At 43.8% G+C, this 27,840-nt stretch overlaps 1 long non-coding RNA gene and 1 pseudogene across 1 annotated transcript; both read right to left on the bottom strand.

The window, feature by feature from the left end:
• Window positions 1-13,149: 13,149 nt before the first annotated feature.
• LOC141581562 (uncharacterized) lies at window positions 13,150-16,973 on the bottom strand. Its single transcript, XR_012514257.1, has 3 exons — window positions 16,835-16,973; window positions 14,295-14,412; window positions 13,150-13,440 (listed from the first exon to the last, which is right to left on the bottom strand). It is a non-coding gene; the product is annotated as an uncharacterized LOC141581562 (long non-coding RNA).
• Window positions 16,974-17,888: 915 nt separating this feature from the next.
• On the bottom strand, window positions 17,889-21,797 carry LOC101048242 (aldo-keto reductase family 1 member B1 pseudogene; annotated as a pseudogene).
• Between the last annotated feature and the right edge of the window lie 6,043 nt (window positions 21,798-27,840).

The following is a 27,840-nucleotide window of genomic DNA, read 5'->3' as shown; positions in this document are numbered from 1 at the left end:
GAGATTGGTTTACGTACTACCTTGATAATTCAAGAACTTCAGTTCTGGAAACTTGGAGACAGAGGGACTCTAGAATTTAACTTGTCCCAGCTGCAGAAGAGTGCAACACCTTTCTCAATGCTGTTCTAGGATGAGTTAGAAAAACAGTGGCTAAAGTTGGGCAAAACACAGTGCATTAGTTCATGTTCATCTGCACACTGCTGTAAAGATGTTACCTGAGACTGGGTAATTTATCAACAAAAGAGGTTTAGTTGACTCACAGTTCTGCGTGGCTGGAGAGGCCTCAGGAAACTTACAATCATGGCTGAAGACGAAGGGGAAGCAAGGCACATCTTACATGGAAGCAGGAGAGTGAGCGAGCTCAGGGGAAACTGCCACTTTTAAACCAACAGATCTCATGAGAACTTCCTCAATATCATGCAAACAGCATGGGGGGAACCACCCCCATGATCCAATCACCTCCCACTAGGTACCCCCCTCAACGTGTGCGTATTACAATCCCAGATGAGACTGCATCTGGGACAAGAAGATGGGTTTTTGAGGACACTGGTGTGTCCTTTGTCCTTCATGATCTTTCAGCATTTGATGGGGAAGGGCCTGACAGAAGACAGAAAGGACGTTTTAATGGGTACATGAGGCTTCTGATTGCCCGTCTCTCCAACCTAAATGTGGCTGTCTGCCTTGATATTGTTGGCTTCAGGGAAGCAGTTCTGTGACGGAGGCCTTTGCTCACATGCAAGAGTAACAGTGTAGAAGTTAAGCCAGGCGTCCCCAAGCTTTTTACACAGGGGGCCAGTTCACTGTCCTCAGACCGTTGGAGGGCCGCCACATACTGTGCTCCTCTCACTGACCACCAATGAAAGAGGCGCCCCTTCCTGAAGTGCGGCTGGGGGCTGGATAAATGGCCTCAGGGGGCTGCATGCGGCCCACGGGCCGTAGTTTGGGGACGCCTGAGTTAAACACATGGAGTCTGGACTCAGACTCTTACCAGCTGCATGACCTTGGGCAAATAACGTACCATGTTTCAGTTTCTTCACCTTTTCAAGTGAACATGATGATAGGCTTATAGGGTACTTGTGATGATTAAATTATGTTTTCATATGAAAATACACTATTACAGACATATAGTAATCCATGAACCAGGCACAAGGAAAACATAATTTAAGTACTTAATAAATCATTCCATACATTTATTTCTCACAAAGCATTTATTGATATCCTGACGGGCAGAGAGTCAGATGAACACTAACTCCTATGCCAAAGGGCTCATAGACCCTGACCTCAGTTTTTTCTTGGAATATCTGGGAGGACATTGATTGGAAGTATGCTCCAAATTTAACTGACTGGCTGAATTGAAATAAGCCTGATTATGTGGAAGAAGGAGGTGGCAGTCCCTGAGGACAGCCTGGGGCATAGAAGCAACTAAAAGCAGCATTTTGTTAGCTGAATGCTGTGCTTAAAGGGCCTTTAACCAAGTTCTGTTAGTGAGACTTGTATTCTCTGCACAAAGGTGCTGCAAGTCTATAACATTTATTCCATTATTATCCAATCATAGAGCCTGATGGCAGTCCTTCATTAGCCACTTGAGGGGACTTTTCTTTGGCTCTAACTGCACAGCTCTTATGAACAGGAACCAGCTGCTGATTGGGGAGGGCAGACACGTAATCACTCAGCTTGTATTAGTGCGGCATGGGGAAATGACAAGTCTGCAGTTCACGTTCTTACAAAGATGATGAGCTGTCTCAAACCAGCAATTTGGCTAAAAAGAGTCTGCAAGACTCCAAGTAAATTTTTCATTTTATGTTCCCCTCCTCTTTCCTAAGTGTTAATGCAAGTTTGCAGTTGAATTTCAGATATTCTGAAATCTCATTTCCTGGCATTCACTGATGCTACACTGGAAGCAGGATGCTAAGTTGCTAAGTACAGTATATTTTTCTTTTGCACCCAGATGAATCTTGGAACAACATATATGTATACATATATATGTACTTTTTATATTATTCTTTTTGCTTTGGCTTTATAGTCTTCTGACTTAGAAGCTATCTTATTTCATTTAGTTCTTAAAGTCTTTGGTGAGCCATTGTTACAATACCAACATTACTCCATGAGTACTCAGATTTTTAACATAGCAGGCAGAATGTTTCCTTCCTTCCTTCCTTCCTTCCTTCCTTCCTTCCTTCCTTCCTTCCTTCCTTATTTCCTTCCTTCCTTCCTTGTTTCCTTCCTTTTCTTCTTTCTTTTCTTTCCTTCTTTCTCCCTTACCTTTCCTTCTTTTCTTTTCTTTCTTTCTTTTTTTTTTATGAAGTCTTGCTCTGTCACCCAGACTAATCTCAGCTCACTGCAACCTCCACCTCCCAGGTTCAAGCGATTCTCCTGCCTCAGCCTCTCAAGGAGCTGGGACTACAGGTGCATGCTTCCATGCCCAGCTAATTTTTGTATTTTTAGTAAAGACTGGGTTTTGCTCTGTTGGCCAGGCTGGTCTTGAACTGCTGGCCTCAAGTGAACTGCCCACCTCAGCCTCCCCAAGTGCTGGGATTACAGGCATGAGCCACCGTGTCTGGCCAAAATGTACTTTTTCTGGAGTCATGTGAATGATGTCTGATTTTATAATTTGTCCTGGCATTCTTTAGGGTCAGAAAAGACTTGGAAGAAAATATTCAAAACAGAGGGGCTGGAGAAGGAATAAAAAGACATGATGCTTTTAAAATGCAAAATTCTATCAATTACAAAGAGAAACGTTTCAGATTGAGGACTAATCAGGAGGAGTTTGCTTGTGGAATTTCTGACCCAGCCAAAAATGATGTTGCGACAGCTCAGAAAAGAAAAAGGAGAGGAGCCACAGACAGGAGGTGGGGTGGCAAAGTTATGGACTGGAGCCCAGGTATTTCCTTGAGATAATACAGGCTTCCAGAGGTGATCAGGAAGGGTTGTAGAAAGACTTAACAGCTTGATGAATGTGGACATCACTTGTTATTATTTTTTTTACAATGTAAAGAATGAAGTCCTATACCAGCGTGTTCTAACCAGGAAAAGGATTATCCTTGTGTAGACTAGCTGTACCGATCCAGCCCTATGCCACCTGCTGCCGTTGTCCCTGTGATGTGCCAGTTTACACTGATGTACTGGTGGGTGCGTCAAACATTCCTTTAATGCAACAGTGGTGGTGTGTTGTTTCCGGCCTTTTCTGAAGTTGTCTGCACATTGAGCACTCTTCTTGTGTTGGAGCTTTGGCTGTGTTTTGGAACTTCGGAGCTGTGGCAGGCACAGTGGACAAACGATTTCTTGAAAAGCGAACAGCAGTTCCTTGCTGCTGTCAATAATGGTAATTATAGTTATAGAGCACTGTCCCCTGAGGAGCTCAAAGTACTTCATAGTTGCTGTCTCATTGATCCTCATAACACAAGTGTAACAGAGAGAAGGAGCAAGCATTGTCATTGTTTTATAGATGGGGAACCTCACCAAGGGAGGCAGAGATGACTGTCAGTTCATGTGGGGCACATTACGTGTAGAGGTTTTATGACTTTTGATGTGCTGTGTTAATTACCCCACTAAAGCACCTTGCCTCCAGAGCAGCCCTTCTCATTAGGATCTCAACACAGGGGTATCCCAAAGACTTGGGCTGCTCCAAATTGCAAAGTCATTTAAAGATAATTAAGCTCTTTTTCTTTTATTTGTATTTTCACCAAAAGAGCTGTAGGGTGGCTTATTGCAAAAGCATATCCAAGTGCGATAAAAGAACAAAGGTCACATATTGGGTAATGGATATAGGATGGGGAGCTGGTGGAGCAAGGGCAAGAGAATGGTGGTAAAAAAATATGCTCTAAAGCCAGTTACCATGCTTGAGCATAACACTGGGCTTTGAGATTCCTGGCAGCCAAGGATAAAAGGCAAACATGACTTACGAAGGTGTCTATCTGATAAAATGAAATATGCTTCGAGACGAGGGGATTTTACATTATGTGAGCTCAAGTGGACAAGTTAGTGCAAGAATAAAGATTACTTTTGTATCTTTTCGTTTTTCTGTTTCATTTTGTTTTGAGATAGAGTCCTGCTCTGTCACCTAGGCTGGAGTGCAGTGGGTGTGATCTTGGCTCACTGCAACTTAAGCCTCCTGGGTTCAAGCAATTCTCCTGCCTCAGCCTTCCAGGTGGCTGGGACTATAGGTGCCCACCACCATACCTAGCTAATTTTTTGTATTTTTAGTAGAGGTGGGGTTTCCCCATGCTGGCCAGGCTGGTCTTGAACTCCTGACCTCAGGTGATTCACCTGCCTTGGCCTCCCAAAGTGGTGGGATTATAGGTGTGAGCCACCATGCCCGGCCTAATTTTGTATCTTTGAAGCAATCTAAGGCCAATCACAAAGAGTGGCTGCTCACTCGCTTGCCTGATGTGGCCTATTCAAGATCTTGTCTGCCAGCCAGGAGGCCTTGAAGGAGAAGGAGAAAGCCTCCTGGAGCAACCTCTCCATGGATGAAAAAGTTGAGTTGTGTTGCATTCAGTTCAACGGGAGCTTTGCTGGGATAAACAGGGGCATGAATAAGTGGAAGATGGTTGTGGGCACTGCCATGTTCTTCAGCTTCACAGCTCTTGTTCTGATCCGGGAGAAACACTGTGTGTGGTCCCATCCTGCACAGCTTTGATGAAGACTGCAGCCATGAAGACCAAGAGGTTGCTAGACATGAAGTCAGTCTCATCCAAGGGTTCTCCACCAACTGGTACTACAACAAGAACCAGTGGAAGAAGCAGGAGTCTGCTGTTGGTGCATCTAAACCTTACCTTGTTCTGTCACTGCCAAGCAACTCAGCATATTTACCAGACACTCGTTATGTCAAATAGTGCCAATGCTAATAAATGAGCAGTTTGCATGAAAAAAAAAAGTGGAAGGTGAAATGTGGTTAAAATTGGCATCAAGGGCATCCTTAAAAGGAGCAGTGGGAATAGAAAGCTTTAAGTGGCTGCTTGGTGTCTACAAGTGGAAAGTGGTGGAGGGAACCGTTTTGCCAGCTTCCATCTTTCTGTAATATTAGATGATGAAGTATATTCTTTTTACATCAGCTATCTCAGTCTTCTCCCTGACTTGCAGTATTGCTTAGATGTCCAGAACACTCAACTGACCTTTGAGAACATGTACCCCAGGGGCAAGCTCAGATCCCCAAGTGAATACGAAATTCCAGAGAGGGACCTATGCTCACTGTTGCTGCAAATAACCAGGTCTACAAGCTTCCTGTAAATCAAGGGCCCTTTCAACAAGTGTTTGACAGCTGAGTGATTCCATCTTTCTTGTACTCTTTACTCTCAGCTGTCTGAGAATAACTCTTATGAGGGTTGCATTTTTAGGGGCTTATAGCATCTTCAGTTCTAGAAAATAAATGAGGATGTCACTAATTGTCCTAAACTTAAGCATTGTCAAAAATAAAATGTTGGTATTCCAAAAGCGGTCAGAGACCTTGAGTATTCTTTCTAACACTATCTTTGTGAGTGTCTTAGCCCTTTTTGTGTTGCTATAACAGAATACCACAGACTGGGCAATTTATAAAGAAAAAAAATTATTTCTCACAATTCTGTAGACTATGAAGTCCAACATCAAGGTGGTAGCATCTGGTGAGGGCCTTCTTGCTGTATCATCCCACAGTGGTGGGCAGAAGGACAAGAAAACATGAGAGAAGAAAGGAAGGGGGTCAAACTCATCCTTTTATCAGGAACCCACTTTTGTGATAACTAACCCTGGGTACTCCTGAGACAACAGCATTAATCTATTCACGAACTAACCACTTTAAAGGTGCCACCTCTCAACCCTGTTGCATTGAGGATTAAGTTTTCAACATCCAACACATGAACTGTGGGGGATACATTCAAATCAGCAATACGCAATGCCCACTTCAGCTAAATCTTACCCAAATATATTTTCATCCATGGTGTTTGTGTGTGTAAGTAATTTTGACAGCTAGAAATGAGGCAGAATAGGAAAATATTCACAAATGTTGCTTTAGATAATAGTGCCTCTCAAGCCACTCTCTGCCTTATTAACCAGCAGTAAAATAAAACTTGATTTTAGTAGCTGTTGGTATTTTTTTTCTGACTCAGAAAGAACTATGAAATGAAAACTAAGCTTTAAAAGCATTGCAGTTAATTGCCGCTGAGTTCAGTCTCTCTCTCTCTCTCTCTCTCTCTCTCTCTCTCTCTCTCTCTCTCTGTGTGTGTGTGTGTGTGTGTGTGTGTGCATGTGTGAACACATTCACATAATTTAGAAAATCAGGGAAATGAGGAATACAAATATAATACAAATATGGGTCTACATTACTCTTGGCTAATTATACAGCACTGTGATAGTCTGACAAGCACAGAGCACTGCAGAGAAGGTTGAGGCTGGGTGTCCCATGGTGGGTAGAGGGGCAGGGGAAAGGGCTTTGTTCTGATAAAGCCCTTTCTCATGAGTTAAAATCAGTCCCGGCATAATATTTCCTTTAAGAACGGATCCTGTCAAATTGTGGGGGAGGCAGTAGTTTCAGCAATCGGAGGTGATCTTTATGCCTTTCGTCAATAAATAGATACTACTGGGTCTGTGAGGTCTAGCTTGAAGTCCAGTCCTTGACAATATTATAAAATATATAGACTGGTCTTGGGTCCCCCTGCTTCCTCTGTACTCTTTTTCTCCTAATTGGTTCCTTTTAGCATTTACTAGGCTCAGTTCTCTCCACTCAACAGGACATACCTTGCTGTCAAACAGCCACACTTTGTGTGTACATTTAAGCCTGTATGTTTTCTCCCAGATGGTAAAAATTGGTCCTTGGGGGCCAAAAAATCTTACTATTTTTATGTATAAATTACAAATATACATAGAATACACAAACTCCTACACAATATCTATATATCTGTGGTATTAACATTTTATAGGTTGGGGGCAATTAGGAAAAAATAATCTAAAAAGGCCACTGGGGGTGGGGCGATAATGAAAATCAGGTTCCTTTGATTTAAGGGCTTTGGCCCAAGTCTCAGTAAGTGGCCATTTCTCAGATGGTCAAGTGTTTGGCAAAACTCCTTGCCAGTCTCTCTTTTGGAGGTAAGGAGGTTGGAGAAATTAATTGGCCCCCAGGTTTTCTCAATCACCTGTAAGTTGGGAGTGGGGTTAAAATTAGAATTCATAGTGCAGTGAGTCACTCCAGCCCAGGGAATGAAAGTTTTCAGAATCATCCAAAAAGCATTAGGAGGAAGAAGGAGGAGGAAGAAAAGGAGGAGAAGGAAAAGGAGGTGGAGGAAGAGGAGAAAGAAGGGAGAGAGGAGGAGTGGGGGAAGGGAGCTGCTTGCTGGCGTTTGGTTTCCTGTGGGGATCATTTATCCCTGTTTCTGGCTTGTCTTGGTTGAACATATTCGCGTGATGATGCCTTGGGATACGCTGGGACTCTGCACCATGGGAGTTGACTTGCAGGAGGTAAATGCTCGTGGTGTGTGGTTTCCCTTGGCAGAAGAAGTGCAGTTTCGTCCTTCCCACTGACTCTCAAATCCAGCTCTGTAATCCTTTGGAGAACAACGCAAAGCTTCTCTCCCTTGGCTTTGGCATTTTCTTTCTTGTTGGCTCCTTTATTTGTTCTCAGTCTTTGCTTTTGACTGAACAAGACTTTGGTGCCTGATCTTGCGTCTAACATCAGCCAGGGGCATATGCACGGTCAGTGAGCTGCGGTGAGTCTTGCAGATAAATACCCAGCTCTTGAATCACCATCAGGGCACCCAAGCAGCACAGTGTTCTTACATGGATTAAATTAGCATCAGACTTTAAGAAGTGAAGAAAGAACTACACAGGAAGTTGCCAACCCATCACTCTAATTTCTTACCTACATTGCTAAAATGATCAATAGCACAGACAGTCTGGAAGCCCTAGGGTGATAAATGTGTTGTAGTCCCATAATGGAAGGGATGGGGTTGGCAAATGGGAGCCCTTCTCAAGGGGGTCATTGGGGGGGTTGCCATGGTAACCTCAGCATTGCATTCCTTGTGTCTCTTGCCAGTAGGTCTGCAATGTATTGGGCTAGTTGGTTGGAACAAGCAAAGGGAAGGGTTCACAGGGGGCTTGTCTGAGGTTCTTCTATAGTGGGTCACATGATCTGAAATCCATATGTGTTCAGGCCACATAAATTTTTCATTGACAGCAATAGTGAGTTGAGAGAGAGTCCCTGGTAGGCAAATGTGTATCGGGCTTGATTTAAACATGAATCAAATACATCCAAAGCCTTATTTCTATCTACATTTTGGTCACTAATTCTTTATAGAGCCCTGAGTTTATGGCATGTTTTTAATAGTATTGGACATTGAGAGTTCAAGATTGCATGACTAATTGCATTGAACTTGGTTTATACTAACTAATCCATGCCAGCTGTCGTGACACCTGGCAATGGTCAGTTACACAAGGATAATGGTGGAGAGATGGCTGGACCCTGTGGCCTTATGCATTCATGTGGATCAAACAATTTAGAAAAAAACTTCTTTTCCTCAGAGTCTTAGTAAGCTGCCTCTTGAGACAGATGGGTTATAATTTGTCATCCTCAGATTTTGCACTGAATGCCTGAGGTTGAGTGTGACAGCAGTTGAGAGCTAGGGGTTCCTTGGGCACGCCGTCCAGAAGAGGAAGCTGTGGTGGTGTGAGCATCACTATATTGAAGCCAGAAATTCTGGTTTCAAACCTCGGTGCTGATGAATTCTATTTGAACGACCTTAGACAAGCCACTTGCATCTTTTTGACTCTAGTTTTCTTCTCTGTTAGGTGGAGATAATTCTTTCATTCTTAAAAATGAAATTTTGTGTTTGTATGTGAAAGATCTCGGCATATTGTAAGGGGTCAGTAGACATGGAGCTTCATTTTTAAGGAGGCACATGCCACATTTTTGCCAGGCAGGTGGCTACACAGATTCTCAGGAAGTATGTGATGCTGAAAGGCTCACAGGAGGGGAGGGCCGTGTCTACTTTCTTGATTGACTTAAGGACTCTCCCTGCTGAATGAAGCATCCTACTCTGTTCCATGTCTTGCTAATAATCCTGCACCTGGTCCTGAAGAAGTATGTATCACTTTTACCCGTGTTGCTTTGGCAGGAACTCAGTCTCATGGCCTCTGCCTAGCTCAAGAGGGTGGGAGAGGCCGTCACTTTCCAGAAACATCCTCACATTATGGTGGGGCGGGAACACGCATCCCTGATAATCAATAAACTGTCATTGACACAGCAAATGCAGAAGGTCCCGGCACACAGAGGAGAAGGGTCATGGGATCATAGGAATGAAGGGGAAAAGAGAAAATGTTGGTTAATCTATCACAAAATATTTTTTGTTACAGTAAGAAAACAGAATTGTCTGTCTCTAGCACCTGACCTCTTAGCCACTCTTGTAAATGAGTGCTTTTAAAGTCAACTCCCTGAGAGTAGCTAAAACACCACTTGTTAACCATTTGATTTCTTGTTCCTTGTAAGTAGCATTTCAGTGCATTTAGGGATATAATCTACTGGATACAGTGGGACACACCAGTAGAAAAAGGAATTTTGAATCCGATAGGATTTGAAAGGTAGGTACATTTTTATTCTCATCTCTCATGTGGGAAATTGACAGAAGGAGACATTTTAGGGCCTTGGCTCAAGCTTACACAGCAGATGAATAACCTGTCAAGGAACAGGACTCAGGATTCCAGCAATCCCAACCATGGCTCGTGGGACCCATATACCACATGGGTAAACCTACGATTTGCAACTCCTGCAGTTAAATGCAATCTTTTTGTTACTCTGGCCATGTGAGGAAATAAATATCTCTGCTTTAATTCCCCTGCCCCGCAACCTCCTCCCCAAACTTCTTTTAAAGTTGGGTGCATTAACTATAAAACGACTTTTGTGGGAAACAACTTGCCATTTAATTGTGCTGTGTGATTGGAAATTATGAGACATCATCTCTATTTAATTTCCAAGGAAGATGAGCAGTTGCTAGACCTGGAACCTGTGGCAGCAGGCAAAGGCAAGGTCTGGATTAGGCACATCCCTCCTGTTTCGCCTTCCTGGGGTCCCATTGTTTATGATGTTCTGTATTCCCGGGCATGATACCTTTCTTCATGTCCTCCCTTCTTGGAGATGAGTTAAAATGGAATTTTCCTTAATGATGGTAGGCGAAAACAGTTTTCACAGAATCAATTTGAAGAGCACCTTGAGGATTACCAGGAGTTTTAAAGTTTTCTTGTATTGAATTGTATTGGATTAATAGACATTTCTGAAGCCAAGTTTCTAGAGTTTAGACTGTCAATTTTTTTTCCCCTTTTGGCTTCACTTCAATGACAATAATGGAGAGAATGATCTTTAAGTGAAACTTCTGAACGGTGTGCCTTGTCAATGAAGGGTCTCTGTGGAAATATGGTCTCCTTTAGCCATTGGAGCCTGATACTATCTCAAGTTGACAGACTGGCTTCCTGTGAAGCATTTTCAAGGAATTGGGTGTTTCTTTTGGAGCTATTAATTATATTTTCTACTTGGGGTAAAAGGACAATAATGAGTTTAAGTGAACAAAATGTATTCTTAGGTTCAGCTGTCCTAGGGGTTAGTACTTGAGGATGGAAAGTAATGTTTCTTTGATACGTGCCACTCCAGACAGGACACTAGAATATTTCTAAATGTAATTGCTTTATAGAAAATTCTTTCTTTTTTTTTTTTTTTTCACATGGTGTTTCACTCTTGTTGCCCACACTGGAGTATAATAGCGTGACCTCAGCTCACTATAACCTTCACCTCCTGGGTTCAAGCGATTCTCCTGCCTCAGTTTCCCAAGTAGCTGGAAATACAGGTGTGCACTACCACACCCAGCTGATATTTTGTATTTTTAGTAGAAATAGTTTTTCACCATGTTGGCCAGACTGGTCTTGAACTCCTGACCTCAGGTGATCTGCCCTCCTTGGCCTCCCAAATTGCTAGGATTACAGACATGAGCCACTATACCTGACCAAGATGATATGGTCTTCTTGGGCCTGATTTTGTGATAAGAAGGGATTATGGGACCTGCTTTGAAATCTTCAAGGTCATTCGTGTGTCTCATAAGGCCAGACATTCCAAACGTGGTTGTGCACTGGAATAATTTAAGTTTTGTTTTTTTTTGTTTTTGTTTTTTTTTTGGAGACGAAATCTTGCTCTGTTGCCCAGGCTGGAGTGCAATGGCATGATCTTGGCTCACTGCAACCTCTGCCTCCTGGGTTCAAGCAATTCTCCTGCTTCAGCCTCCTGAAGCTGGGATTATAGGCACAAGCCATCACACCCAGCTAATTTTTGTATTTTTCAGTAGAGACAGGGTTTCACCATGTTGGCCAGGCTGGTCTCAAACTCCTGACCTCAGGTGATCCACCCGCCTCAGCCTTCCAGAGTGTAGGGATTACAGGTGTGAGCCACTGCACTCGGCCGTAAGATATATACACACACACATATTTTTTTTAAAACATAAATTATTTCAGTCCCACCCTGACATACCAGCTCTGAAAATGGGAGTGGGGGAGTCTGAGGAATTCGTGTGTATATTTAAAATGTGCCTCAAGTAGATTCTGCTGTAATCAGTTTCTCACATTTGGGAACTGTGCTGGTTGTCTTCTGTTTGCTCCTGGATCATCTGTGCTCCTCTCCTTGCTCCAGGACACTGGCAACATTGAGGAGCTCTCTTCCCCTCTGGCTTCTTGGGTTTGATCAGTGGGAACCCTCAATAGGAGATCAGAGGGTGGGAAGATGGTGCAGTCATGGTACACATCTCCTGACTCTCCCCACCCTCCCTGAGGTGTCTTCATCTCTGTGGGCTGGTAAAATGGGGGAGTTCCCTGATCCCCCTCACAGGACCCGTTCAGTTGCCACCACTGCTCAAACCCCTTGCGGGAGGGAGAGCACTCAGATGGGCAGGTGCAGAGGCTAGGGTGGGCGCTTTGGGCGCTGGCCCCATGGTAGTGTCTTGGGGTGGGTGCCTGCAACCCCAATGTTACCATATTCTCTTAGCCTTGCCATCCACAGATGGCTTTAAGTGTTAAACAGAGCTCAGTGGACCCTTGGCCCTTTCTCAAGGGTGGAGGGCCAGTGTGACAGCTTTCCTCATCCTGAGCTCTTGCCCAGCATCCCGGAAGCATCAGGCCACACACAGGCTTGAAGGATGAATGCGAGGTTTTATTGCGTGGTGGAGGTGGCTCTCGGCAGGATAGTTGGGGAGCTGGAAGGAGGGGAATGGAGTGGGAAGATGATCTTCCCCTGGAGCGGGCTGTCCATCAGGCAGACTCCTCTCTGACCACCGTGGCTGAACTCCTCTAGAGATCAGATGTTCCCCTCCCCTCCCTTTCTCTGCAGAGTCGTTCTGCTGTTCGTCTGCTTGTCTCATCTCCTCCTCTGCTGGTCTGAGCTGGAGCCTGGGCTTCAGGGTTTATATGGGTACAGGATAGGGGGTGTGGCAGACCACAAGACCATTTTTTGTATGTGAAAACAGGAATGCCTGTTCTCATTTAGGGCCACAGGTGTCCAGGCTGGAGGGGCGTCTTCGCCAGGGAAGCGTCTTCCTCCAGCATTTCCCTGTATCCGGTCCATATCGCTGGCGGTGGCCTTTGACCTGATGGTACTGTGCTCTCAAGGCGACACTGCCTCTTTTCCTCTCTTCTTCCACATTCTGATAACCACTCCCTTTTCTCTGCTTTTTGGGCATGGGTAGGAGCACGGGTCCATCAGCGGCCCAAAGGGTCTCACCGGTCAGCCTTCTGGGGCAGGGAAGGGCAGGGAGCAGCTCTGGAGGGGCAAGCAGGAGATCTGGCCCAGGTTCATAAAAAGCTACTTTCATTCGTTTTTGAAACTTGTTCAAAAGCTACAGCTAAGGTAGTAGCTGAACCAGGCCAAATGAGTCTCCTACCGAATCTCTCGGAAGCTGGAGTCTGTTTCTTGTCTTGCTAGGGCTACTGAGACTCGGGCTGTGTGGGGGGAAGTGTCCCTCCTCTCAGGCCTGAGAAAATGACAGGACCATGAGGAAATCTGATTTTTCTGCAGGTGTGAGAATGGGAGAGGAAAGCAGGAAGCTATCTCCCTTTCTCAGAGTGGGTTCTGGATACTTCCTTTATCCTTAAGGAAACTCTTCTACATGAACTGAGTCTTTGCTTCTTGAAAAAAACATACAAATCATGTCTCATCCTCCTTCTGACTTTTGCAGCTCTGCACTGGTTTGTCGGCCGTTCCCCCTGATTCCATAGAGGACTTAGTAACAAGCAGCCTTCTCTGTGCAGTGCGTGGTTAGTAGTAAATCTGGGGCCATTCTGTGTGGCGTTACTCCTGGGGTCCAATCAACTCATGCTACCTTTCAGGGAAGAGTCAGCCAGACACGTGTGACTGGGGGTAAATTAATTTGGAGCGAGTGCTGGCTAATGCATTTCAAATGATTTAGTCCTGGTCGCTTCACTGAACGTGTTCTCCAGTTTGGGTTTCTGTGAATAAAAAGAGAAAGGGATGTTTTAGACACGTGGCCCTATATTTAGAGACCTGTCCATGTTGATTAGCAGCCAAGGAATTGGCGCCAGCAAATTTAGGAGGGTCATTCACAGTCTTGCCACCACCTCAAATCTCAGTTTTACTGAGAAATAAACGTCTTTTACCTTATATTGACTTAGTGTTTCTGAAGAGGGAACGTTGCCTATTTTGCTGCTGAGTAAAACTCAAAGTTTTCAGTTTCAGATAGAGTATTAAATTTTAAAAAATTCTAAATCATTCTCTGTGTGTGTGTGTGTGTATTTTTTTTTTTTTTTTTTTTTTTTTTTTTTTACATTTGGTGTGAAACTTTCCTAAGGAAAGAAGTTCAGGTTCCTAATCCATTTTGAATAGCCAATTTTACTAAGAAGACCACAAAAACAAACTATTTTTCAGTTAGCCTACAAAAACAACTTAATAGCAATTACCCCAGGAAGGAAAATTAGCAGAGTTTTCATTTTTTAATAGTCTGTAGGTAAGCCTTTAAAGTTTAACAGGAGACACTTGCTTTTTAATGTTTTCTTTTTTAAGTGTAGGAACTGAACTTCATCTTTATTCTTCTGTGTCACTGGGGTGTGTGACAGTCGAGGTGTTAATGGGAATTCTCTTTGCTCAGGAGCTGGGGTCAGTCCTCATTCTGGCATGGTAGCAGCTTTATTTGTCACCTTCTTTGACAGTTAAAAGGACTAGATGGAGGGTGAGCACTGAATCAGAGCTCCAAAGGATGCCCAAGGTGATTCACTGAGATGTGGATAAAAGCATTTCACCATTTCTACAAAAAGTCCAAAAATCAGCCAGGTGTGGTGGTGTACGCCTGTGGTCCCAGCTACTTGGGAGGATGAGGCGAGTGGACCACTCAAGCCTGGGATGTTGACACTACAGTGAACTGAGATCATGCCACTGCACCCCAACCTGGGTGACAGAGTAAGACTCTATCTCAAAAAAATAAAAAAAAAGAAAATATTATAATTTCTATTTCTATTTATCTTTTCTAAAAAGTTAGAAAGACATTAAGCTCTACAGTCTACTAATAATGCATGGACAGGCACTTGCACCTTCACGGGGACTGAATAGTGGTTACATTTCTTTTTAGGGAAGGGGAGTGTCCTGAGAAAAACCAAATTCCTCAAGAGGTGGAGGGTGGCACCTTCCCCTTGTCGCACTTTGCAATGATGGATGGCAGTTTACACGTGTCAGGCAAAGTGGATTTGTGGATGATGTTGTCTAGTCTTAATGCAACCAGTCATCGCAAAATGGGCACGTGGTTTAAGGTGATGTCAGCAAAGAGAGGGTGGGTCGAATGTAATGATAAGGCAAACATGAGTATACAAGAGAAAAGGCGACAGTGACAGTTTTGCTTTCAGAACTATCTCCTTTTCAGTGAAGTTACTCAGTAGATGTATAAATACAAGTTTACAGCCACAGTCACTAATGGAACCCTTCGCCTAACTCTCTTAAGTCTTGAGATCTTGTCTAAAAAGAGTTGAAGCCATTATGCTTTGAAAAAGACAGTAAAAATGTCTGCAATCTTTTTTTAACTGACTTAAAATCATGTACTATTCAATGCAGTATCTCTCAAAATGTAAATTAGTGTAATGGAAAGTGCTTAAATGCCTCTTTTGAGGTTTCTTAGTAGTGAGAAAAAAAAAAGGTGCATATGACCGCGGGAAAGGCTTATTCTTCCTACTGCAATAAATACAGCTGAAATAACGCATGAAAAAAACTACAGTGATGAGGCTTTTAATATACACTCAAGTCCTAAATTTGTATTCCATTCCAAATGCCTCCCCTGTAATGCCTGACTCTTGAAAGCGACTGGTTTCCCGGCACCTTCCTGGGATCTCTAGTCTTCTGCAGCTTCAGGCGCCCAAACTGAGTCCTTGATCGCTGCTGCTTGTCTCTCCCTCAGCCTTCTCCTCCTCCGCAAGTGGCTGCTGTCTTCCTCAGGTGTTTATGTTAAAAAGCATGTGTGTTCTGTCTTTTTTTTTTTCTCTTATCCTACATCCAAAGCTGTCAGCTAATCTCATGGGTTCGATGTCAAAATATGTCCAAATCTTTTGCTGTCTGACTCTCTCATCATCGGCATTTCAGTCCCTCTCTCATCTGGACAACTGAAATTGGTCCCTTGTTCCTGTCCTGCCATGTTGCAGTCTCTTCTCCACAGTAGGCTGGAGAGATCTTCTTAAATCTAAATCTTCTTCAACCTAAATTAACCCCCCATGCTGGCATCCTATCTTGCTCAGAATGAAATCCATCATCCTCACCCTAGCCCTCAAGGCCCTGCCTGACCTCTCCCGGGCTGCCTTCTGTCCTCTGGTCCTTCCACTTCCCAACTTTTCTCTGCTTCCAGCCACACTGGCCTCCCGTGAGTCAGTCCCACCCAGCAAACTCTTGCCTAGGGGTCCTCCCTGCGCTTCTGCTCCCTCTGCCAGATATAGATAATCTACAGTTTACCCCTCCATACATTCAGGCCTTTGCTCAGACCTCACCTCCTCAGAGAGATCTTCCTCGTCATCTAAAATGGCTCACGCTATCACTCTCTGTCCCAAGAACCTGCTGAGCATTCCTTTGGAGCGCTTACCCCTGATATACGTTAAATATTTTTAAAATTTGCTCATTGTCTGTGATCGCTCATAGGAACATAGCTCCATGAAAACCTAATTTTCTTCATTACTTCCTCAGCACCTGTAACAGTGACTGGCTCACACCACATAGTCAAAATACCCTTTTTGAAGGATTGAATAAGAATATTCATCTTTAGCCAGCAAATATTGCTGATAGATGCAGAGAAAACTTTAAAGAAACAAGTATGGAAACAAATCAAGTAGTGCTTGCTTTACAGCTGGGTGAAGCGCAATCTTAGATAATAAAACACAAACAGTGTGGTTATTTGGTGAAACAATTATAGAAAATATGCCAGGAAAGATGTGTTCTCAATTGTAAATAACTTTTCCACAAGAAACAGTGTTCCTATGGAACAGTTGTTTAAAATGCCATTTGATGGAGTGGTAGCTTTCACTGGAATCAAAAGAGGATGCTGGATAGGACTATGGAGATAATATCACTTGGGAAATTGAGTGGCTGGGTAGCAACTCACTGGCAAACTAGTGTTACAGAGCAGTTGAAATCCGAAGGGCAGACTGAGCTACAGGAGATCACAGATACTATCGATCTGATTGTAAAAAGTGAGAGAGCTGGCTGGATGTGATGGCTCACGCCTGTAATCCCAGCACTTTGGGACGCCAGGGCAGAGGATTGCTTGAGCCTAGCGGTTCGAGACCAGCCTGGGCAACACAGCAAGATCTCATCTCTACTTAAATTAAAAAACAATTAACTGGATGTGGTGGTGCACACCTGTAGTCCCAGCAACCTGGGGGGCTGAGGCAGGAGGATCACTTGAGTCCAGCAAGTCGAGGCTGCAGCGAACCATGATGGTGCCATTGCATTCCAGCTTGGGTGACAGAGTGAGACTGTCTCAAAAAACAAAACAACAAAAACCAGTGAGAAAGCTGCATAAAATGAGAGGATCTTTGAAATACTTTGCACCAAGATAGAGAATGATTGTGAAGATTTTGTTTGCAGTTATCTGTTTTTACACAAAGACAAGTGTCTTAAATTTGCTGACCTTGTGGTGCCAAGTGGCCATTAACAGTCTCTTCTCTAGGAGCCACTTTGAAGAGAAAAACAAAGCACAATTGCTTTTCTTCCTTCCTAGTAAAAATGGTGTTTTCATGATGAGTGAGGGAGTTAGGTTTTTTTTGAAAGAAACTTATTTAATAACAAGAATGTTTTGAGAATGGATGCTTAGAAACCTTTCTATCATTTTGTGTATTTATTACCCAAATGATATAAGAAGGTAACCTGGAAAAACTTTCATATCTTTATAGTGAAGAAAGTTGGAAAGATAAACTTGTAATCTGTTTTAAAATCTAAAAGAACAGTTTCACTGGGTTTTGACCCATTTGTCAAAAATCTTCTGATGAATATTTTAAAAATGGAGATACAATTTGCATATCATAAAATTTCCCCCTTTTTGACACATGCACACATGTGTTTACAGCAGCACAATTTGCAATTGCAAAAGTAGGAGACCAACCTAAGTGCAGATCAGCTGAAGAAAATGTGGCATAGATATACCACGGAACACTACTCAGCCACACAAAGGAATGAAAAATGTCTTCTGTAGCAACTTGGATGAAGCTGGAGGCCATTATTCTGCCATTATTCCAAGTGAAGTATCTCAGGAATGGAAAACCAAATATTGTACGTTCTCACTTATAAGTGAGGATGCAAAGGCAGAAGAATGATATAATGGACTTTGGAAACTTTGGAAACTCACATTTGCAAGAAAAAATGAGGTGGGAACAACAGGTGTAGATCACTCGTGGACAAGCAGGCATCCACGGCCTCAAAACTCTTCATGGAAGAGGTAATCCTTGTGGGAGACTCAGCTTACCAAGGCACAGACCCTTCAGTTCTTGCTGTAGCTGACTAAGGTGATCATCTCCTGGCTGCCCAGTTCAAAGTCGAAGACCTTGAAGTTCTCAGCAATGCGTTTTGGTGTCACAGACTTGGGGATCAGCACCAAGTTCCTCTGCACAGGGAACTGGATCAGAACCTGGGCTGTAGTTTTGTTGTGCTTGGCTGTGATTGCCTTGATTCCGGGATTCTCCAGGAGGGAAGGGTCTTCGGGCTTCACCCATGACCTGTCGGGAGAGCCACAGGCTACAGGGAAGCTACAGGCAGTCACCATGATACCTTAGGACTGGCAGCAATGGATTCACTTCTCCTGAGTTAGGTAGGAGTGACACTCAATCTGGTTATCTGCCAGTTTACACTTCCAGCAGGGCTTGTTTAAGATCCTCTGGACTTGGAGATAGTTGCAGTTGGAGATGCCAGTAGCTTTCACCAGCTCTTCCATGGTTGCTTATATGTCCACATGTCAGTGGCACTGGGAACCATGGCCTGATTCATCCAGTGGAAAAAATTTCTTCCCAGGCTTAAAGCCAGTTGGCCAGTGAATAAGATAGAGGGCCATGTATTCCAGCTTTCGGTCACTGAACAGCTGGGAGGCTTCTTTCTCCAGCCCCTTCTCTTGGTATGTGAGCTTCTCCTGGGCCACTCACACCTCACACTCGTTCTGGTACACATAGGTGCAGTCAGTGTGGTGGTACCCGATGTTAATCACACCTGCAGAGCCTCCATGACCTGGCCTGGAGGGGAATTCCAGGTGCCCAGCCTCAGAATGGGCATCTTGGCAGTGTTATTGAGCACAAGGTGGCTGGCCGTGGCTACTGAGCTTCCCAGAACCCCGCATCCCCTGTGCCCAAAATGTTTTATTGGTAAAATGTACTATGAAAATATTTTATAGCCCACTGATGTAAATTACCTTTGCTCATATGTAATTCCTTGATGCCGTGTTTGAAATACTCCAGGTCAATCCACTGCAGAGAGGGTCTGAAGCATATTCAGTGTCCAGCTTTTACCCTGAGAGCCCAGGACATTTTTTAGCTGGCAGAAGCTCTGATATAAATGGCATTGCAGATTGAGATGCATCTGAACTTTATTACATGCATAAGCCCATGCCAGCCATAATGCAAAGTACTCTCACTCAACTTATTTCATGATTACCACAAACTGCTGTGGGGAATGTGAACTCGCTTTACAGATGAGGAGTCTCCGAGTCTGAGGGGTGAAGTGATTTGCCTAGGACTGCATAGATAGTATGAACGATTCAAATCTGACTTCTGATTCCCCCTGCCCCTCCATACAATAAGCAATATTAAGGGTGCAGAATTGAGGCTCGTATCCTAGCTCTGGCACTTAATGAGTGATCTTAGGCAAGTTACTTAACTTGGTGTCTCCGTTTCTATCTGTAAAATAGGGCTAAAAGTAATAGTCCTCTCTTACAGGATTGTGAGGAGTTTAAAAAATGCATCAAGAGCTTATTCTAATGCCTGACACACAGTAAGCACTCGATAAATATTGGCTATTGTTATCATGATACTTGTTTCCCCAACTTTTGCTGTCTAATTAGATTTGAGAGCAAGGGATGGTATCTGATTTCTTTTCCTCTCCTCTTCTCTGCTACTTTCTTTGCCTCCCTTTCCTTCTTTATCTCCACCCTCAAGCATAGTGCCTTGCTCGGAGACAATGCTCAGGTGCTTATTAATAATGATACAGTTCAGACCAGGCATGGTGGCTCACGCCTGTAATCCTAGCACTTTGGGAGGCTGAGGTGGATAGATTGCCTGAACTCAGGAGTTCATAGACCAGCCTGGGCAACATGGTGAAACCCTGTCTTACTAAAATACAAAAAAATTAGCTGGGCATGGTGACACATGCCTGTGGTCCTAGCTACTTAAGAGGCTGAGGCATGAGAGTTTCTTGAACCCAGGAGGCGGAGGTTGCAGTGAGGTGAGATCATGCTGCTACACTCCAGCTTGGGCGATAGGGCAAGATTGCATCTCAAAAAATAAAAAAATAATAATGATAGAGTTTGCCTAAACTTTTCAGTCAATCAATATTTATTGACTACCTTATGGGTGAAGCTTGCCTGCCACAGCTCTAAAGTCCTTCATCTCCTGTGTTATTTAATTTAGTCCTCACCACAACCTTGAATTGGAAAAACTGTCACGCCCATTTAATCACCAAGAAACTGAGGCTTAGCAGAGGTCCCACAGCTAGCTGGGGTTGGCAAGAGGATTCCAGCACAGGTGGCTTGACTTAGATTCTGTGTCTTTTCAACTACCTGTGCAATGGAGTCCAGTGTGGAGTGAGCGCGCCTTTGAGGTGGTTACCTGGAAAGTTTGTCCTTCCTTAGCGTAATCCAATTCCAGTTTTAGAACCATTTTTCAAAGTCCTGACCTCACTATAACTCATCAAGGAAACTGAGCAAATGGGGCCCTTGTTAGTTCTTGAAGAAATATTTTAATTTATTTGGCGCTATTCAGAGATCATATGCTATTTGTTAAGTATTTCATTATCATTAGGGAGCAACTAATTGACAATTAATTTACAGGATTACACACTTAACTAATCTGGTAATTTTAAATTTTGGCTACATTGAAATGTACAGATGTGCATAAATCATGATTAGAGTTGTCCTAATCAACAAAGCCTTCAAATTTGCTGCTATTGGTCGAAATGAAGTGGAGACCCACCTGCCTCTCAATTTCGAAGTGCCCAATTCACTTCCATGGCTCCTGCCCTGCTGAAGACACAAGGCCAGTTATCATCTCAGGAGGCGGGACTGTGGAGGGAGTAGTGGAGCAGGGGCAGAGACCTCCCCAGTCATTTCTTTTGCCTTTTTTTCCCCCCAAATAAAAGATTATTTTTTAGAGACTGAATGTCTTTTTCATTGGCTGTCTTTTGATAGAGCCTCATTCTTGGATCAAGTAAACAAATTACCTAATATTGGAGAAATCAGGGGAATTTCTAGTGGCTCCTGGATTCAGAAGGAAAAGTTTTATAAGGTCTTTTCTGATTTCACCACGAGAGATTTACACTCCTGATTACCTCTGGAACTTGGGAGTGCCAACTGCCCTACTTTCCAGCACCTTCTACCTCCATTGTTTCTTCTGATATTCCTGGAAATGTGAGTGACTCTTGTGTCTTACAACAACCAGTCACCTTGGCCACACTTCTGAGAGCTGCCGTTCTATTTTTCTGCTTCCTTCCATGCTCAGACTCTTCCAACAGCTGGTCTTTATTTGTTGCCTGACAGACTCATCAGCATCCTCTCTGACCCTTCGCTAACTCCTGCTTTCTCAGAAGCCAAGAGCTATCAGCCAGTCCCAAGAACAGTTTGGCCCCAGACTTTGCTATACTTGGGCTGCCCCTCTGGCTCCAGAATAGAGCTCCCCTCTACCTAAGTAGCAAAAATGACCTACGTTTTCAATTTCATCCTGCAATTTGGAGATGATAGACATCCTGACAATTTGCTACACCCACCCACCTTCCCATCCCTTTTCCACAAAAGAGCCAGAACGTAGTGCCCACATCCACCTCTGAATCCTGAACCAAGAACTGCAGTTTCTGTGATTTTCTAGGGAAGGGCAGGGAACCCTGCACTCTGGAATGGGCTCTCCTGCTTGTTGAATTTCCCCATGTGATTCATCATCAGACAGCTGCGGGCGGGAGAAGCCTGAAGAGTCTTGATGCAGGCTTGCCCTTTCCTTTGTCTCTGCTCTACCTGTCTGCTCAGATGACAAACCGTGAGGCATGTATACCTCCATGCTCTCTGTAGCACCCAATTGCAGATGCTCACGGAACGTGGATGATTGATGATGGTGTTAATCTCAGTAATAACAGGCATTTCGGGCAGGATCTCAGGGAAGCTTCTCTGTACTGAGTTACGGATGCGTGCCCTACAGAGGAGGAAGAAACCCAGCTAATGGGCAACTGCTGATGTCAGGACCAGGTTGGCCCAGTTTAAAATGCTCCTCCCTTTGAAAGCAAAAAGGAAATCAATCAAGCAAACAAACCAACAAGTCCTTACACAAGCTGCAGTTTCAAGCCCTTTTAACAGAAGCACCAATTGTGTGTCAGCTGCTGGAGATTTTGAGTCAAAGGATAATTTTATGTGAGGGAGCCAAAACAATGACTATTTGTTGAGAGGTTACTAAGTGTCAGCTTCTTTACAATGTTGTGTCAGGTTAGGTATAATTTCCCCACTTTAGAGAGAAGGGAAGTGAACTTCTGAGGGGTGAGGTGACTTGCTCAAGTCATATACTGCTATGGAATGTTCGTGCCCTCCTAAAATTTATATGTTGAGCCCTAACTCCCAATGTGATAAATGTGAAGGTGGAGTCCTTAGGAGGTGATTAGGTTTTAGATGAGGTCCTGAGGGGCCCTCATCGTGGGATTAGTGTCCTTATAAGAAGTGGAAGAGAGACCAGAACTCTTTCTCCCCGCTGTGCAAGACACAGTGAGAAGACATCATCTGCAAGTTACGAAGTGAGCCCGGGAGGGATGACATCTTGATCTTGGACTTCCCAGTCTCCAGAGCTGTGAGAAATACATTTCTGCTGTTGAAGCCACCCAGTCTGTGGCATTTTGATATAGCAGCTGAGCTGATGCAGATGTATAGTAAGTAACTGTTTCTTGACTTCCAGCTTTGCACGTGGGTCTGCTGATGACAGTGGCCATGACCTTGATCTCTGTATCCTCATTTTTTTCCCTTCAACTTTTAAGTTCTGGGGTACGTGTACTGGAAGTGTAGGTTTGTTACATGGTTTGCTGGACAGACCAATCCAACACCCAGGAATTAAGCCCAGCATCCATGAGCTATTCTTCCTGGTGCACTCCCTCCTCCCATCCCCCCACCAGACAGACCCCAGTGTGTGTTGTTCCCCTTTCAGTGTCCATATGCTGTCATCGTTCAGCTTTCACTTATAAGTGAGAGCCTGTGGTGTTTGGTTTTCTGTTCCTGTGTTAGTTTGCTGAGGATAACAACTTCCAGCTCCATCCATGTCCCTGCAAAGGACATGATCTCATTCTTTTTTAGGGCTGCATAGTATTCCACAGCCTTGTTTTCTCTTAACAGTGCCCTTCCTTTGGGTTTAGTAAAAGGAGCTCTTTTTATGCTAGTGTGTCAGGACAATGTGTGTGTCCATCTGGGCCTTCTCTATTTTTCTTAGCATCCCCTTGCAGAACGGGGTGGAAAGGGCCTTTAATCAGATCAGACGGTGAGTCTCTGTCATGCTATGAGAGCTGTCACTATCAGCCAGAGAGGTAGTGGTGCTGACCATGTTCCACTCTGAGACCCAGAAGGATCTGGGCTGCCCCGTAAGAAGTCTGAAGCCAGACTTCTGGAGAGAAAAAGGCAAAGGACTGTGGCAGAAGACAGGAGGAAGGGAGATCACAAATAGAAGGGCCTCCTGGATGCCCCACCAAGGAGGACTCTGTGGGACCGACTGGTGATGCAATTGGAAAAAAACACTTTGCGCTGTGGGTCCAGACCAGCTTTTATGGTCATCTGATAGCAAGACCTCCTTTCTAGGAGTGGACTGTACCACAAGCTTCCCCTGATATCATGGATATAACTTTGGGGTCATGCTAGAAAACCACAGAGGGACTTAAATGGGGTGGGGTGTATCTTTCTTCAGATATAGCCTTCAGAACAGAGCCAGGGTCTGGATTTTACCACACTGGAGGAAACTGGCCACCAGAAAGCCAAAAATGTGGTGAAGGCAGAGGGACTAAGAGCAGGAAACTAACATAGTGGAAACAATGATAAATATGAATAATATAATACGTAACAGTAATGCAAGCATATAAGGCACAGTAGCAGATTTCTTTGTTCACATGGATCCTTGCAGTAGAGCTTGTGCACTAGAGGCCTCTCCTATGGGAGGAAGTGGCTCAACTGAATCTCCTGGGGATAGGCCAGGGTGATGGGTTTAGGTGACCCAAGGGTGGGGCTATGTCCCAAGAGTGTTGGGGACTGCATATATGTCACTGATTCAGCTTTAAGTGAAACAACCATGTAAAGTAGCACAGGACCAGCGCTCACTAGGCTTTGAGTTGATGTTAGTTTCCGTTATGGGTTGAATGACTCTCCAGAAAGATGTGTTGAAGTCCTACCAGAAGACTGAATTTGGAAATAGGATGATTTCTGATGTAACCAGTTAAGACGAGGTCAGACTGCAGTCTAGTGGGTCCTCAATCCAATATGACTGCTGTCCTTGTAAGAAGAGGCTACCAGATACAGACATGCGAGGGAGAATACCATTCAATAAGAGAGGCAGAGATTGAAGTGCTGCAGCACAAGTCAAAGACTAGGATTGCTGATGACCACCGGTAGCTGGGAGAGAGGCAGGGAAGGACCCTCCCCTCTGGTGTCAGCGGGAGCGTGGCTCTGCCAGCACGTTGATTTTGGATTTCTGGCCTCCAGAACTGTGAAACAATACGTTTTTGTTGCTTAAGCCATAAGTTCATGGTGCTTTGTTAGAGAAGCCCAGGGAAATGAATATAGCTACTTCCTTCTTCCTTCTCTGTTGAGTCTCCCTAGCTTGGCCCCAGCGGGCAGCAGGCCCAGCACCTTGTACAGCTCCTTCTAGGCCCCCATACTTTGGTGACATCACATTTCCCTCGTGCTGTTCACAACTCTTCTTCCATAACTCGGTGGATGTGCAGGTGCTTCTATGAGGTGTGTATGTAAAGGAAAATATAATTCTGTTTCCAGGCAGCAGTATGGGATGTAACCACTTAAAAAAAAAAGCAACTTTTTTTTTTTTTGGAGACAGACTCTCACTCTGTTGCCCAGGCTGGAGGGCAGTGGCATGATCTCAGCTCGCTACAACCTCTACTTCCCAGGTTCAAGCGATTCTCCTGGCTCAGCCTCCTGAATAGCTGGGATTTCAAGTGTGCACCACTATACCTGGCAAATTTTTGTATTTTTATGAGAGACAAGGTTTCACCATGTTGGCCAGGCTGGTCTCAAACTCCTGACCTCAAGTGATCTTCCTGCCTCGGCCTTGGAAAGTGCTGGGATTACAGGTGTGAGCCACCATGCCTGACCAAAAAATCCTTTGGAAACATAGAAAACAAGTATTGGTGAGGATGTGGAGAAATTGAAATCCTTCTGTTGGAGAGAACGTAAAATTGTGCACCTGTATTGGAAAACAGTGTGGAGGTGCCTCAGAAAATTAATAATAGCATTACCATGATCCAGCAATTCCACTTTTGGGTACACATCCAAAAGAATTCAAAGCAAGACCTCAAAGGTATATTTGCATATCCATGTTCACTGTAGCACTACTCACAATAGCCAAGAGGTGGAAACAACCCAAATATTCATCAACCAATGAATGAATAAATAAAATGTAGTACACACAAATAATGAAATATTATTCATCCTTTAATAAGAAGGAAGTTCTGTCATAGGTTAAAACGTAGATGAACCTTGATGCTGTTATGCTAAATGAAATAAGCGAGCCACAGAAGGACAGATATACTGATTCGACTCATACACGATATCAAAAGTAGTCAAAATCCTAGAAACAGAAAGCAGAAACATGGTTGCCAAGGGCTGAGGGGAGTGGAGAGGGGGAATTAGTATTTAATGTGCATAGAGTTTCCGTTCTGCAAGGTGAGAAATTTCTAGAGATGAGTTGCACAACAGTGTGAATATACTCATCACTACTGGTACATTTGAAAATGTTTAAAGGGCAAATATGATGTTATGTGCTTATAGCCACAATTTAAAAATCAAAAAAATAAACCCTTGGAGAAGGTTCTTCGTAAAATGAAGAAACCTTTGGTGATGTAAATAATTACTTTTTGGTTTTCCCACAAGTATATCTTGGAATTTTTGTATATTGTATTTTCTTCAAGTAAAGCTTGCTTGTAATGTGGGGGTGGGAGATGTGAGTGGGCGGTGATAGTGTCTGTGGACCTGCTGACCCTGGTCTTCCACTCCCTTCCCACCACAAAGGGAGAGTAAGCTAATAAAAGTCTTGAGATACACAAAAAGGCTACCATTAAAAGTCTTAAGAGGTGAATAATCTGACAGAATTGAGACCAGAGGAGCTGAGCATCGTGGTCTTGATGCAGTTTCTACATTGGTATAATAAAAATATATATATTTGGCCTTTGTACCTGGTTCCTGGAATAGAGCTCCTAAAATCCTCGTAATTTCCTGAGTGGTGGGACTATCTTTCTTTATGCATAACAAGGCCCTTTGGAAACCACCAGAGTTTAAGCTAATGAGGTGACTCTTGGAGGATGGAGTGTGGCTGCCAGAAGAACCCACTGGAGAATTAGATTAGAGACTTGGAGCTTTCAGATCCTCCACCTCTGGGAAAGGGAGAGGGGATGGAGACTGAGTTCAATGATCAATGACCAATGATTAAATTAACCATGTCTGTGTAATGAAAACTGCTGAAACCCTCTAACCAATGGGGCTCAAAGAGCTTCTGGATTGGTGAACACTTTGAGATGCTGGGAGGGTGAATGCCAGAGCGGTATGGAATCTCCGCGTCTCCCCATCCTCAATATCTTGTCCTATGCATCTCTCCTACTTAGCTGTTCCTGAGTTGTAACCGTTATAATAAAACTGTAACAATGTAAAGTATTTTTCCTGAGTTCTGTGAGCTATTCTAGCAACTTATTGGACCCAAGGAGGGAATTGTGGAAACCCCTGATATGTATAGCTGATCAATCAGAAGTACAGGTGGCTCAGATTTCTGATTGGCATCTCAAGTGAGGTGGGCTTGTGCAACTGAGCCCCTAACTTATGGGATCTGATGCTAATGTTATTGAGCAAAAGGGGCTTGATGCCCGATGTGCTAGAAGCCAATACCATGACACTGGGCTTTGGATAAAAGAATAGCTTTATTTTGAAAGTGAACTCCAAGAGATAGACCAGGGTCAGCAGAACCAGAGACACTATAACTTCCCTCTCCCGTCTCCCACACCCACATTACAAGCAAGATTTGACTGAAGAAAATCTACTTATGGTAAAACCAAGAAGATGATTAATTACATTTCCAAAGATTTTTTTTCTTCTGAGTCGAGGAGTCTCTCTTGCTGATTTTAAGGCAGTAGTTTTATTAGAAAAAGTTCAAGGAGTGGATTCTGAGATTAGTAGGTGATTCATGCAAGGAAAGGGGAGGTCTCAAAAGTCCTTGGGTATGCGCAGTTATTTCTTCATGTTAACTCCTGAGTGGCATGTGCAAATTCAGAGGGAGTTAGTATGAAACAAGTGGTGGAAATTCAGGCTATGACATCAGCAACCTCATTCTCTGCAAACTCCAGTCAGCCATCTTGGTTCTAACCAATTTCAGTCAGATTTTTCTTGATCTCACAAGTCGAGGGAGTTTCAGTGTTTCAGCAGCTTGTTTCTTTTCTTACCTGCTATCCTGCAAACTAAAAAATTCTGTTAGTTACCGGTTTCTTACTCTTTGAGACTTTCCAGACCTCCCATTTCCATCCACCAATCACCTACTAACCTCAGACTCCACCCCTTGAACCTTTTCTAATAAAAATACGGCCTTAATGCCAGCACAGAGAGACAGATTTGAGCTTGACTCTTGTCTCCTTGGGAGTTGGCTTTCAATATAAAAGTTTTTCTTTTTTAAAGAACTTAGGTTTAGTATTGTCTTCTATTGCATTGGGCAGTGAGTCCCTTCAGCTCTGTAACACTAACTCCAGGTAGATAGTGTCAGAATGAAATTGAATTGTAGGACACACAGTTGGTGTCAGAGAATTAAAGAATTGAGTAGTGTCAGAAAACACCTCAGACTACATTTTCTCCCTTGGTCTGGGAAGAGTTTAGTTTGTGTTTCTTTCTTCTTGAGTGACCCAACTCCAAGAAGATGCCACTTCTGGAGAAAGGACAGGACTCTCAACTTAGC

The sequence above is a fragment of the Saimiri boliviensis genome, chromosome 16 (assembly GCF_048565385.1).
Source record: "Saimiri boliviensis isolate mSaiBol1 chromosome 16, mSaiBol1.pri, whole genome shotgun sequence".
Taxonomy (NCBI): domain Eukaryota; kingdom Metazoa; phylum Chordata; class Mammalia; order Primates; family Cebidae; genus Saimiri; species Saimiri boliviensis.
This window is presented reverse-complemented; position numbering and strand designations above follow the sequence as displayed.